The 10,782-nt window shown below is 53.7% G+C and overlaps 1 protein-coding gene across 1 annotated transcript in view; it reads right to left on the reverse strand.

The window, feature by feature from the left end:
• The window catches only part of LDLRAD4 (low density lipoprotein receptor class A domain containing 4), a 288,423-nt gene extending 279,042 nt beyond the window's left edge, over positions 1-9,381 (reverse strand). The window contains 1 exon segment of the mRNA XM_082639952.1: positions 1,509-9,381. The gene's annotated coding sequence lies outside the window, so the exon portion shown is untranslated.
• Positions 9,382-10,782: the final 1,401 nt, after the last annotated feature.

The following is a 10,782-nucleotide window of genomic DNA, read 5'->3' on the forward strand; positions in this document are numbered from 1 at the left end:
TGTACTGAGGTTTACGTCCTTGTCTGTGCCTTCTAGACCCCAGCGTGCACAGCTCTGAGAGCCCTGGACAGGGGAACCCTCTCCCTGCTGTCCGCCCCGCAAACCAGTCTCTGGCCACCTCTCAGCCCAAAGCCAGCCTCTCCCTGAAGTCTCCTAGGTTGCCCAGATCGGACCGTGTGCTCGGACATCGCGGGGCCCCGTGGAGCAGAGGAGGAGGGGAGGGAGGGCGCGTGAGGCCGTCAGAGCTCGCAGGCCCAGCGGCCTCGGTCCCCTCCTCCCCCAGGTACACAATCTTTCCCGATGAACAAACGGCTCAGATGGCATTTCCCGCTCTTAACCCAGGGCTTGGCTACAAGTGCCTGTCCTCACTGCTGGCTGCTTCCTGTGCCAGACTACCGGCTCCTTGAGTCCTGGGGGCAGGAGCAGGGTCCCCGCCTCACAGGCTGGGCGGGTACTTCCTAAATGCTCCTTTGACTGGAGGCAGCCACACTTTACCGAGCTCTCACTGAGGCAGCGCTGGGCCCCTCCCTGCTGGTCCACATGCGCCTTATCTCGTTTGATCCCCTGCAAACCTAAGAGGCAGGCAAATGGCTGTTTTAGGGAAGGGCAAACTGACCTTCCCAAGGTCACAAGCCTTCCAGGGGCTTGGCCGAGCAGGGGGGCTGTGAGCCACGGACAAAAGCAACCCCCTTACAGCAAAACTTTCCTCAGAACCAGGAGGTGATGCGTCTGCGCGCTATGAACAACAAATCCCCTTGGGCAGCTCAGGCCCACACTACAGCCCTGATGCTGCTTCTGTCTACAGCCCTGATGCTGCTTCTTCGGCAACGGGAGCCATTCCCTCAGGCACATAAATGTGCCCCAATTCCTAAAATCCAGTGTATGAACCACGTTATAACAACAAAAGCGTGAACATTCACACGAAGCACTCAGTACAAAGAGGTCCATCAAATAACAAAAGCTCCGATCCACGGAACAGCCAACTTCTTTTATCAGAAATAAACACTAGGGGCCTCCCTGGTGGCGCAGTGGTTGAGAGTCCGCCTGCCGATGCAGGGGATACGGGTTCGTGCCCCGGTCTGGGAGGATCCCATGTGCCGCGGAGCGGCTGGGCCCGTGAGCCGTGGCCGCTGGGCCTGCGCGTCCGGAGCCTGTGCTCCGCAACGGGAGAGGCCACAACAGTGAGAGGCCCGCATACCACAAAAAAAAAAAAAAAAAAAAAAAAAAAAGAAATAAACACTATGTTTTCTCTGGACTAAATTTACTACATAAGTTATATAGTTATGACTGTGTATATATATTTATTATTTTTACATTACTCTTCAGATTAAAAAAAAAATTAAATCCCAGGACCTACCTCTAGTTTGGAAGTAAAACACTGTGGCTCTTATATTTAAATACCAGTAGGATGAAAGCTAAGTTCTGAAGGGGGCAATATTTATCTTAATAGACAAAGTCACAGAAATATAATAGTTCAACCAAGCCATCCAGCTGTAAACATTACCCACCCTTGAAATCATGCTGCATTATGTCCAGAAAGGCCCTCTGTTCCAACTGGAAGATTCTGGCATTCTATCATCCTGCTGAAGGAGCACACCAGGTTGGATTAAACTCAAGTCTGGGAGCCGCGCACACACGAGCCAGCAGCAAGCGCGGAGGGACACAAGGGGTGTCAGCAACCTATTCCATGACACCTATTCCATGACCAACTTCCTGGGAAATCCTCTGCTCGCTCCACCTCCAGGGCTTTTGGCCCCGTCTGCCCTGCTAGCCACGTCCAGGGTGTGTTTGCACCTGGAAAGCGTGGTGTGGCTGCCCACATGGCCAGCAGGGGGGCCAAGCAGACAAGACAATGGCCAGGGTGCTCCCCACAGGCTGTGCCTGGAGGGCTGGGGTCACTCACCCAAGCGCCAGCGCCGACCTGGGCCCCTCGGACCATACTCTCTGCTCACCGGGCCACGCCCGACAGTGCCGGGCACTCCCAGCATGCACCTCGGGGCGTGGTAAGCACCCACACCTGCCCCAGCACCGACGCATGAAGGTGTGTGTGACCAGAACAAGCTAATTGGGGCTCAATTACCCCAAGATGCAGGTGTCATGTCTTGCTCCCTCCAGCTGTTCCCAACCTTTCAACCAAAAAGGCTGCCTTTCGAGGAAAACAAAACCAACTTTAGTTAACTGCAACGTACTGAAGATACTGAGATGGTTTTCCTTCTCTGGAGCTTCCGGAGCAGCCAGTGTGGGCGCCGACACCCTCAGGCTAGAAACAGAAGTCTGCGAAAGCATAGAGGGGACCAAGGGAGAGGCCCCCAGCAGAGGGCACCCAGGCCAGGTGTCTCCCATCAGCCATCGAGTGAAACAGTAAGAAAATGAATTTTATGTTAGTATCCTTGGGCAAAAGGCCAGGGAAGAGTTTGATCTCAAAAAGCGATCACTCAGAACGGAGAGGAAGGACTGAGGGAAGTGCCACACAGCTCCTCAAGCAGCTGCTGCCGAGCCACCCCTCCCCCACCTTATCCCTCTACCCAGGGCCCACGTTACCCAGCCGGTTAGGGTGAGGATGTTGGGGAAAGACCAAGCACAGCCTTTGGCCATAAAATCCCGTAATTTTATTTAAAAATGTATTATTAGACTGTTTCGTGCCCTTAACCTACCTGAGCAGGTCTAATTCCAATTTAAAATAGCACAAAGGTCTTGAGTACATTTAATTCGAATTTAAAACAGCACAAAGGTCTTATCTCCATGCTGGGAGCATCCACTAAAATCACTGCATCTGCCCACAGCAAAGCTCTAGCAACAGCAGAACTCTCTTCACCTGTGTATCCCCAGATGCCACGCCCTGATTTTCACAACAGAAGGATGGGAAGAAAAATTTAAACATACCATTTCATTGCCAAACTTGAAAAGATTTTTTTCATAACAATATTCAGCACTGGCAAGACTACAGTCACCCCCGTGTCCGTGTGCAGTGTCCCAGCCTTTCTGAGAAGCAACTGGTAATACTTCTGGAGGAGCCTCTAAAAGTTATACCCACCAGCTCCTCCTTGAGGAAGCTATCCAAAGGACGTAATCAGAATGTCCAGTGCAGAATTATTTATAATAGGGAAAACTGCTAACAGCCTCAGCGTCCCAAAACGGGCTTAAAAAAAAAAAACAATATAACCGCAGGGTAGAATTTAATAGTCATCAGCAGTGGTATTTTTGGAGAATATTTAAATTACATGAAAATATGTTCAGGATGGAATGTTAAGTTTATAAAAAGTATACAAGTTCGATGCATGATTTTATAATTAAGTCTGGAAAGAATCTACAAAACTGTAAATAGAGGTCATCTCTAAAGGTAGTGGAATTATAGGTAATTGTAGTCATTTTTATTTTCTTCTTGTTTCTTTTTTTTTCTCTTCTTTGTTTCATAGTTTCCTAATTATCTTCAGTAAGTATATAATCAGGAAAAAAAGGATTTCAGAGACTAGATCCGTGACACTGGTTTCAGCCAGGCCTGAAAGAATCTCTGGAATAAAGTCAGGTTCAAATAGAGGGTGGAACCCAGTCTAGGGCCAACCCGGGCCCCCATATGCCTGACAGGGGGACCAGACAGGAACTCCCCCAGGCAAGTGCAGCCCCCAACGCAAAAGGGCACCCGTCCAACCCCACTCCAGGGACCAAACTAGACAGAAGCCCAGCAGGCCCCACAGTGTGTGGCCACCACAATCCCCTCAGAGGGGACAGCACCACCCAGCCACTCAAGGGTGTGAAGGGGCCAGGTCCCACCTGCTGCCGTGGGAAGGTTTGCAAAGGGCTGGGGAGCCGTCCTGCAGGACCCCGGACATCCGCACCTCCTGGGGCCTCACTTCAGGCCCCATAACCTCAAACACTTAGGTCCATCCGGGATGAACACAAGAACTGCACGCCGATACATGTGGTTGATTAATCCACGCCCCCTCAGAGTGAGACAGAGAATCTGAGAGATGTATCTTTTCATTTCACCCCACTTTCAGGGACTTGCTGGGTCCTGCTGAGCGGGGAGGGCCTGGGCCACCTCAGTCCAGCCCCACAGGCCTTGGGTGCCCCTCGGAAGACAGGACCGACACCCGACAAACCTCACCCAGAGAAGACCAGCAGAGGTGGTTCCACAGAGCCCAGGACCACAGGCATCAACTCTCTGGCTGATTCCTCCTGGGAGGACGAGGTTCAACATGGACAAAACAGAGCCACCAACGGCCCAATTCTCGAAACCAAGGCTGTGACCACAGGCAGGACAGGCACAGGAGCAGGGTTTAGAAATGGGGGTGGGGCCCGGAGGTGGGGTGTAAATCAGAGCCATGGACAAAGGGAGGAAAGAAGGAGGAGCCCTGGGCCCTGCTTGGGACGAGGAGAGACTTGGTCTCCCTCCACCCGCCGTGAGTGGTCCCTGAGGAAGGGCCAGCCAGCCCCAGGGTCACAGCCCAGGCCCCAGCGTGACGTGGCCACCTCCACCTTTGCTCACGAGACAGTGTTTCTTCACTCCGGCATTTCAGGCTTCTTGCTGCCTGTCTGTCAATGGCATGGTGGCGGTGCCCACGTCCCAGGGCTGCTGGGGGGCTTCAATCAGCTAATATAACGCTAAGGACAGCCTGGCACAGAGGCGGTGCTGCTGTCGCTCTGACCGCTGCCCGGGGGAGCCCTCCAGAGCACGGCCTGGCCTTCCGCCTTTGGAACAGTGGGATTTCACTCTCGAAATTCCCTCCCAACTCTGTGCAGAGACTGCTGGCCCCAGGACCATGGACCGACCACCAGAGGCCCAGTCCACTTCTGGGGAACCAAGGAGGCAGCGCTGGGAGCCTGCAATCCACAACCCCAGGGATGGGGGGGGGATCACCTTGCCACACCCCACCATATGGCTGGATAGCGGGGTGGCGGGGGTAGGATGGGATGGGGCCTTTTTGCAAATTGGACAGAGCAGGCTTACTTTAAAGAGAAATTCTAGGTCCATTTAGGGACCATGTCGCTCACACCCACCCAATTCCTGGCCAGTCCAGGCTCTGAATCCTGTCTGCACAGAGAAGATCCTGCGAGTCATTTGGCCAGGGCCCAACTTAGGAGGTGGCTTTGTAATACAAGCAGTGTGTCCGCCAGCAACTAAAGCAAGACCATTAAGTTCATTACACCTGTCACTCTGCCAGCTGACTATCCACACGCCAGGGATGAAAGTACACTGTGCCCAAGGAGTGTCACCCAGCCCCCTCCCAGGCAGCTCACACACTTATGTCAGACAATTTGTTCTCAATGCCTGCACCTGCAGAAAGAACAGCAGCCAAAGTTTAGTTTTGTCGGAAGCTGGACCCTGGATGGAAGACGAGGTGCCATGTCCCCTGATGCAGAGGAGGGGAGACGTGGGGGTAAGGGGCCATCGAGGGGCAGGGCCACCAGGCCGGGAAAAATACAGAGCTGCTCCCTGGATTCTGCCGCCTGCAGCCCTGGTGAAAATAAAAGCAAGAGACACACCCTTTTTGCTTCCAAAGCAAGTCACAGAATTCCAGGCAGCGCGCAGAGACCTTCCACACACCCACGTACTGCACATCCTGCAGGTTCCCGGGTGCCCAAGGCCCTGCCCACCGCTCACAGCGGTAATTTATTTATCCCTGTCATGTAACGTTAGCAATCTGTCTGAAGCTTGGCAAGCACCAACTTGCACTGTCATATAAACTGTCTGACAAACTTAAAGTTTCATAAATGCTTCTTTTTTCCAGCAGACAATAAAGCATCATAAAAAAAAAAGTTATCTCCTTTTCTGTTCCTTTTCTCTCTTCCTCTTCCAAAATAAAGGCGGGCAGGGGCGGGGCTGGGAGAGAAAGAATGAGAAAAAAAGAAAGCCAACCACAAAAGAACTCATGCAAACAGAAATGATCCCTCAGCAGGATTCTTAACCTTGAAAGTCTCAACAGTTTTCCAATGCCAAGGAAATGAGTAAATGAGTGGGGGAGGGGTGTCACCGTGTCTTTTGGTCTTGAGGGGGTGCAGAGCAAAACCTGCAAAACAAAAGTACGGTCATTAAAAATTAATAAAGGGTGTGGACAGCAGCCTCCACCCGCTTCTGCTCGTGGGGATTTGAGCCAGACACTCTGCGTCCTCATTAAGTGGTGTCTGGCAGGCTGCCGGGGTTTTAGTGGGTTCTGGGAATGCCAATATATTAACCAGAGGACTCTTTGCAAACCCTTTAGAGTTTTTATTCTAGAAAAGTCAACCATTTGGCACAGAGCAGCCTTATTTTTGTCCGGGAAAGCGCTCTGCTGCCAATCAAGGGAGAAATTATAGCTATGTTCTTCGTAATTTCCAAGACCTATCTGGAAAACAAGCTTGGTGGAAAGAAAAGTCCTTACAAAAACAGCTTAAAAGGCCAAAGTACCATTTTTAGTGGAAATTCAAAGAAAAGCAATCCATACTCAAATCACATGGATAGGAGACAACACAAACATTATTTTCAAGTCCTCCTATGATAGAGAGAAAAACAGTATTGATGGGAAATACGAACCCAATATTTCTACAGCAATTAATAGTACAGGTGCTCACCTGTGTCCCCTAGCTGCCTAAAAATAAAGCTAATAATGCCACCAAAAAATCTCCCTAGCACATGGCAGGTCTTGTGGCCTAAATTTTCAGATGGAGTCAGAAGCTATACATTGCTATTTAAAAACTGAAGATTCACTTTCCATCACACCCATGGTATAGGTCACGGTGTAACTCTAAGCTAACAAATCCCATGTAGGCAGAAAGTCACTTTGACATGTGAAAATACTGGCTTCCAGGAGAGTGTTCTGAGACCTAAAAAAGGAGGGGGTGGAAGCAGGGAGAGAGGGCACTGGGGACCCCGTAGCATTCCACACCGTTTACATTGAATAGCCATAAATCTATATGAAGTACGTCAAACGTTTCTAAAAATTTTCCAGGTTAACATGGAATGATCTTTTCATTTCTTTCTTCCTTCTGCATTAACTCTCACCCAAAAGAACAGACACATCACAGAGACGCCATAAGCCCAGACACAGAAGAAAGATAGGAATAAACTTGCAAAGGGCCACCAGGAAGATCTGACCAGTCACAGTTGCCAGTGTCCCTGCCCTGAGCGCTGAGTGGTTGGTTTTACGTGATGACAAAAAGCCATGACCTCCTGCCCAGACCATGGGGGTGACTGCACAGGGATCTGGACAAGCTTAGGGGTTTCTGCTGGACCGCAGGCCAGGAACCGCACCCAGGGCACTAAGTCACCGTCACCTCCCTATGCTCCTGTCGGGCTGGGAGGCAACCCTCCAGCAGCCCTGAGGAAAAGCCAACCACGTCCCAGGAGTTGCGGGCCGCTATGCCAGGCTGCTAAGTCAACCCACACTGCAGCCCAGGCCCAAACTGTAAACACCTCTGCAGGCGGGCGGGTCCTGCTCTCAGCGCCAGGCAAGAAAACTATTCTTAGAGCACTGTCAGCATTGGGGGGGTGGGAATAAATATTTGTCTATATACTCTGGCAAGTGGGGGCAGGAGACTTTGACTCAAACAATACGCCAACAAATGGGCACAAAATCCCTTAATAAGCATCTGGCACTGGCTGGGTTCCTCTGCAGGACTGTGGTCATGCAAAGGGCCCCAGAGAGGATTCGAGAGACAGCCCTAATACCTGCTGGGAAAAGCCTTCTCCATCGTAAATACAAGCCTCCACAAACCAGAACCACAGCCAAGACTCATTCAAGGGTAACAGCAGAATGTTAAGAAATTAGAGGGGGCTTTTAAAACAAGGGAGGAAGGCAGCTACAAGTCCATTGCAGCAAATCCCTTACTGGCACTTACAGTCTCAGCCCTAATTCCTAACAGTGTGTTCAATGTCAATAGCAAAGTGAAGCTCTTCAAAGAATTAAGCTCTCAAAGATCATGAGGAATATACCCCCATGTTTTAAAAAGCACTTCTTTGCAAGAGCCATCAAAGAGCATCCAAGGATAGGAAACCAACTATTATAATTCAATACATGTACATGGATAATAATCAGATCTACTCCTTTGTACATGGAATTACTCAAATTTGACATGACCCTTCACTGAACATAAAGAACATGTTCAAGAGAACAGTGCAGAGTACAAGGGCAAATGTACAGGTGACAGTAAAGGCAACATAAGCCCTGGGAAGACTATAAACACTCTTATGCAAATGCAGACCTGACTGGATGCAATGGCAGTTTCTCAGTGCAGATCCTCCAGGACCTGTCCTGTAACTCACACTGTCCTGCAGCTTCAGGAGAGACAGACTGGGAGAACACCCTCTTGGCTAGCCAAACAGGCAGAAGGACCATTTTAAAAGGAATCTTCCTGGTCTAGCCCCCAGGGATGCACCAACCTCCATGCCAGCCACAGGACCACTTATTTCCAAGAGCCAGGGCAGCTCACCATCGCCACCCACCTCCACTGCAAGAAGCCTACTAACAGCAGCTCTGGAATCAACACGGTGCAGCTTACCTCACCTCATCCCACAACACCTACACACAGTAGGTCATCCAAAAATATTATCACCATCATAACTAACATTTGGAAAGCAGCACTGAACTACAAGCGAAGGGTCCAGGGATGCGAAGTTGCCAAAAAAATTAGAAAGGAGGAGAAGGGAGTAGATGGGACACAGAGAAAGAGAAAAGAAGCAAATCAGGATTATCCAATTTTAGCTAATTAGAAGAGTCTCTGGAGAAAACAAAAATTACGCTAGTTTATGTGTCCACCAGCACTCAGTAATCACTCCTGCGTCTGGGTCCCGGCTCGCTACGAGTTTCCCGCTGTGCCAACCCGCGCGCGCTCACCCGGGAAGCGGCCCGACCTACCCGCCTTCTCCAGGTGCCACCCACCCCGCCGCGGTCCCCTTCGTGCTCCAGAAACCTCCGCCTCATCGGAAGCCTCCTCCTTTACCAGTTAAAAAAAAAAAAAAAAAAAGTTTAAAACCAAGCATTTGCCCTCGGGGCCAGCGCGGCGAGCTGCCCAGCACTGAGCCCAGGTCTCGGGCGACGCACTTACGGGGCGCGCCCAGCCCCCGGGGGGCCGGCGGGGGTCCCGGGAGGCGTCCTCTGCGCTGCGCCCCGCAGACCGCACAACAAAGGCAGGGCGGCCGGGCTGGGTGCTCGTCGCTTCCTGTTTATTCCGCCGTGAGGGTCACAGAAATTCTGCCCACGCCCGCTTCCTGCGGGCTCGGGGCTCAGCCTGAGGGCCAGCGGCGCCGGGACAAGCTGCCTCCCAACCGCCGCTCAGCGCGCGGGGTGCCCGGGACGCTGGGTGCCCGGGACGCGGGGTCCAGGGTCCCGCTGCTCCGCGCCTCCCTCCCCGCAAACTCTGGCAATGCCCGCACAACCTGCCCGCGGACCCCGTCCCCCGCCGCGGCGGCGCGGGGCACCGGGAAGCAGACTGTGCGGTGGGGACCGCCCTCCTGCGCCCGCCCCCGGGAGCGCCCCGGGCGCCGCCGTGCCCACCGCGACGCCGCCGGGACTCGCGGGGGTGGGAGGCGGCCCGCCGACGGCGCGGCTCGCGGACGTCCAGTTCCGGCGCCCCGTCGTCCCGTCCGCGCCCCCGGTCCGCGCGGCACCGAACTTGGCCGGACGCCGGAGCTCTGGGTCGGCACCCACCTGCGGCCGCGGCTCTGGAGTGAGGCTGCCGGGGCGCGGGGCGCGGGGGGGCCGCTTTAAGGTCCGGGATCGGCCCCAGCTCCCCGCGTTCCCCGCCCCCTTCCACGCTCCCCGGACGCTCAGCCGGCCTGGCGGCGGCAGCTCCTCCCCGGTTCGCAGGAGATTCCCGGCCCGCCCGGCCGGCCGGCCGGTCCGCAGCGCCGAGCGGGGAAGCGGGAGACGGTGCCGCGGGCGCCGCCTCCGCCTCCGCGCCGTCTGCCTCGCTGTCCGCCGGCCTCTCCGCTCTCCCCATCCCCCTCTGAGCGGGACCGGCGGCGGCCAGGCGGGGCGGGGGCGGGGTGGGCTGGCCGGACCCCGCGCGGGCCGCGCTGACCTCCGCGGGCCGCGGGCACCGAAATGGGCGAGCGGGCGCCCAGGCCGCGGGACCCCCGGCTACGCACGCGGCGCGGCTCGGCCTCGCTGGGCGCGCGCCCACCGCCGGCCGGACGGGGAACTCCATCCCGGAGCCGGGAGACAACGGCGGGGAGCGGGGGTGGGGGGGGCGCCGCGGGCAGCCGGCCTTCAGGCACTAGCCGAGATGCACAGTAGGGCTGCAGGGCCCTTAGTGGGACGGATGAATCCTCCTATCCCCACCTAGTCAGCCCCTTCCCAGATGGGGAGCTCAGGTGGATTCTTCCCACTGCGACCCTTTCTCCTTGGAGGACCTACATCTCTCCTAGGAAGGCCTTTGGGACTTAAACTCCACTTGAGTGCGGACATTATACGTGTTGTCTTCCAGAAGTACTAGCATTCACACTGGCCAACCTGACCGTGTTTGACAGGGGTTTGGTTACTGCCACAGCATACGGGCATTTTAACCCAGCTTTATTACAGCCACCAAAATTAGACAAATTAATTGCCAAAATTAACCCCCCTGCAGACATATCAAAATATACCAATCTGGGGTTTTAGGCAGGGTATAACAGAAGGGCAGCTAATTAAAGCAGCTAATTTTCAATGTCTCCACCTCCCCACCAAAAGTTGGCCAGCTCATGCTTCCATAATATCAGAGAAAAGAATCTTTTGAAATCTACATTAATTTATCAGTAACATTTTAGTTAGTGAAATGTTAGCTTAATTCAACTTCCTTTAAACAGTCCTCAGCTGTCCTCAGCTATGA

Source organism: Mesoplodon mirus (genome assembly GCF_964341445.2).
Source record: "Mesoplodon mirus genome assembly, chromosome: 13".
Taxonomy (NCBI): domain Eukaryota; kingdom Metazoa; phylum Chordata; class Mammalia; order Artiodactyla; family Ziphiidae; genus Mesoplodon; species Mesoplodon mirus.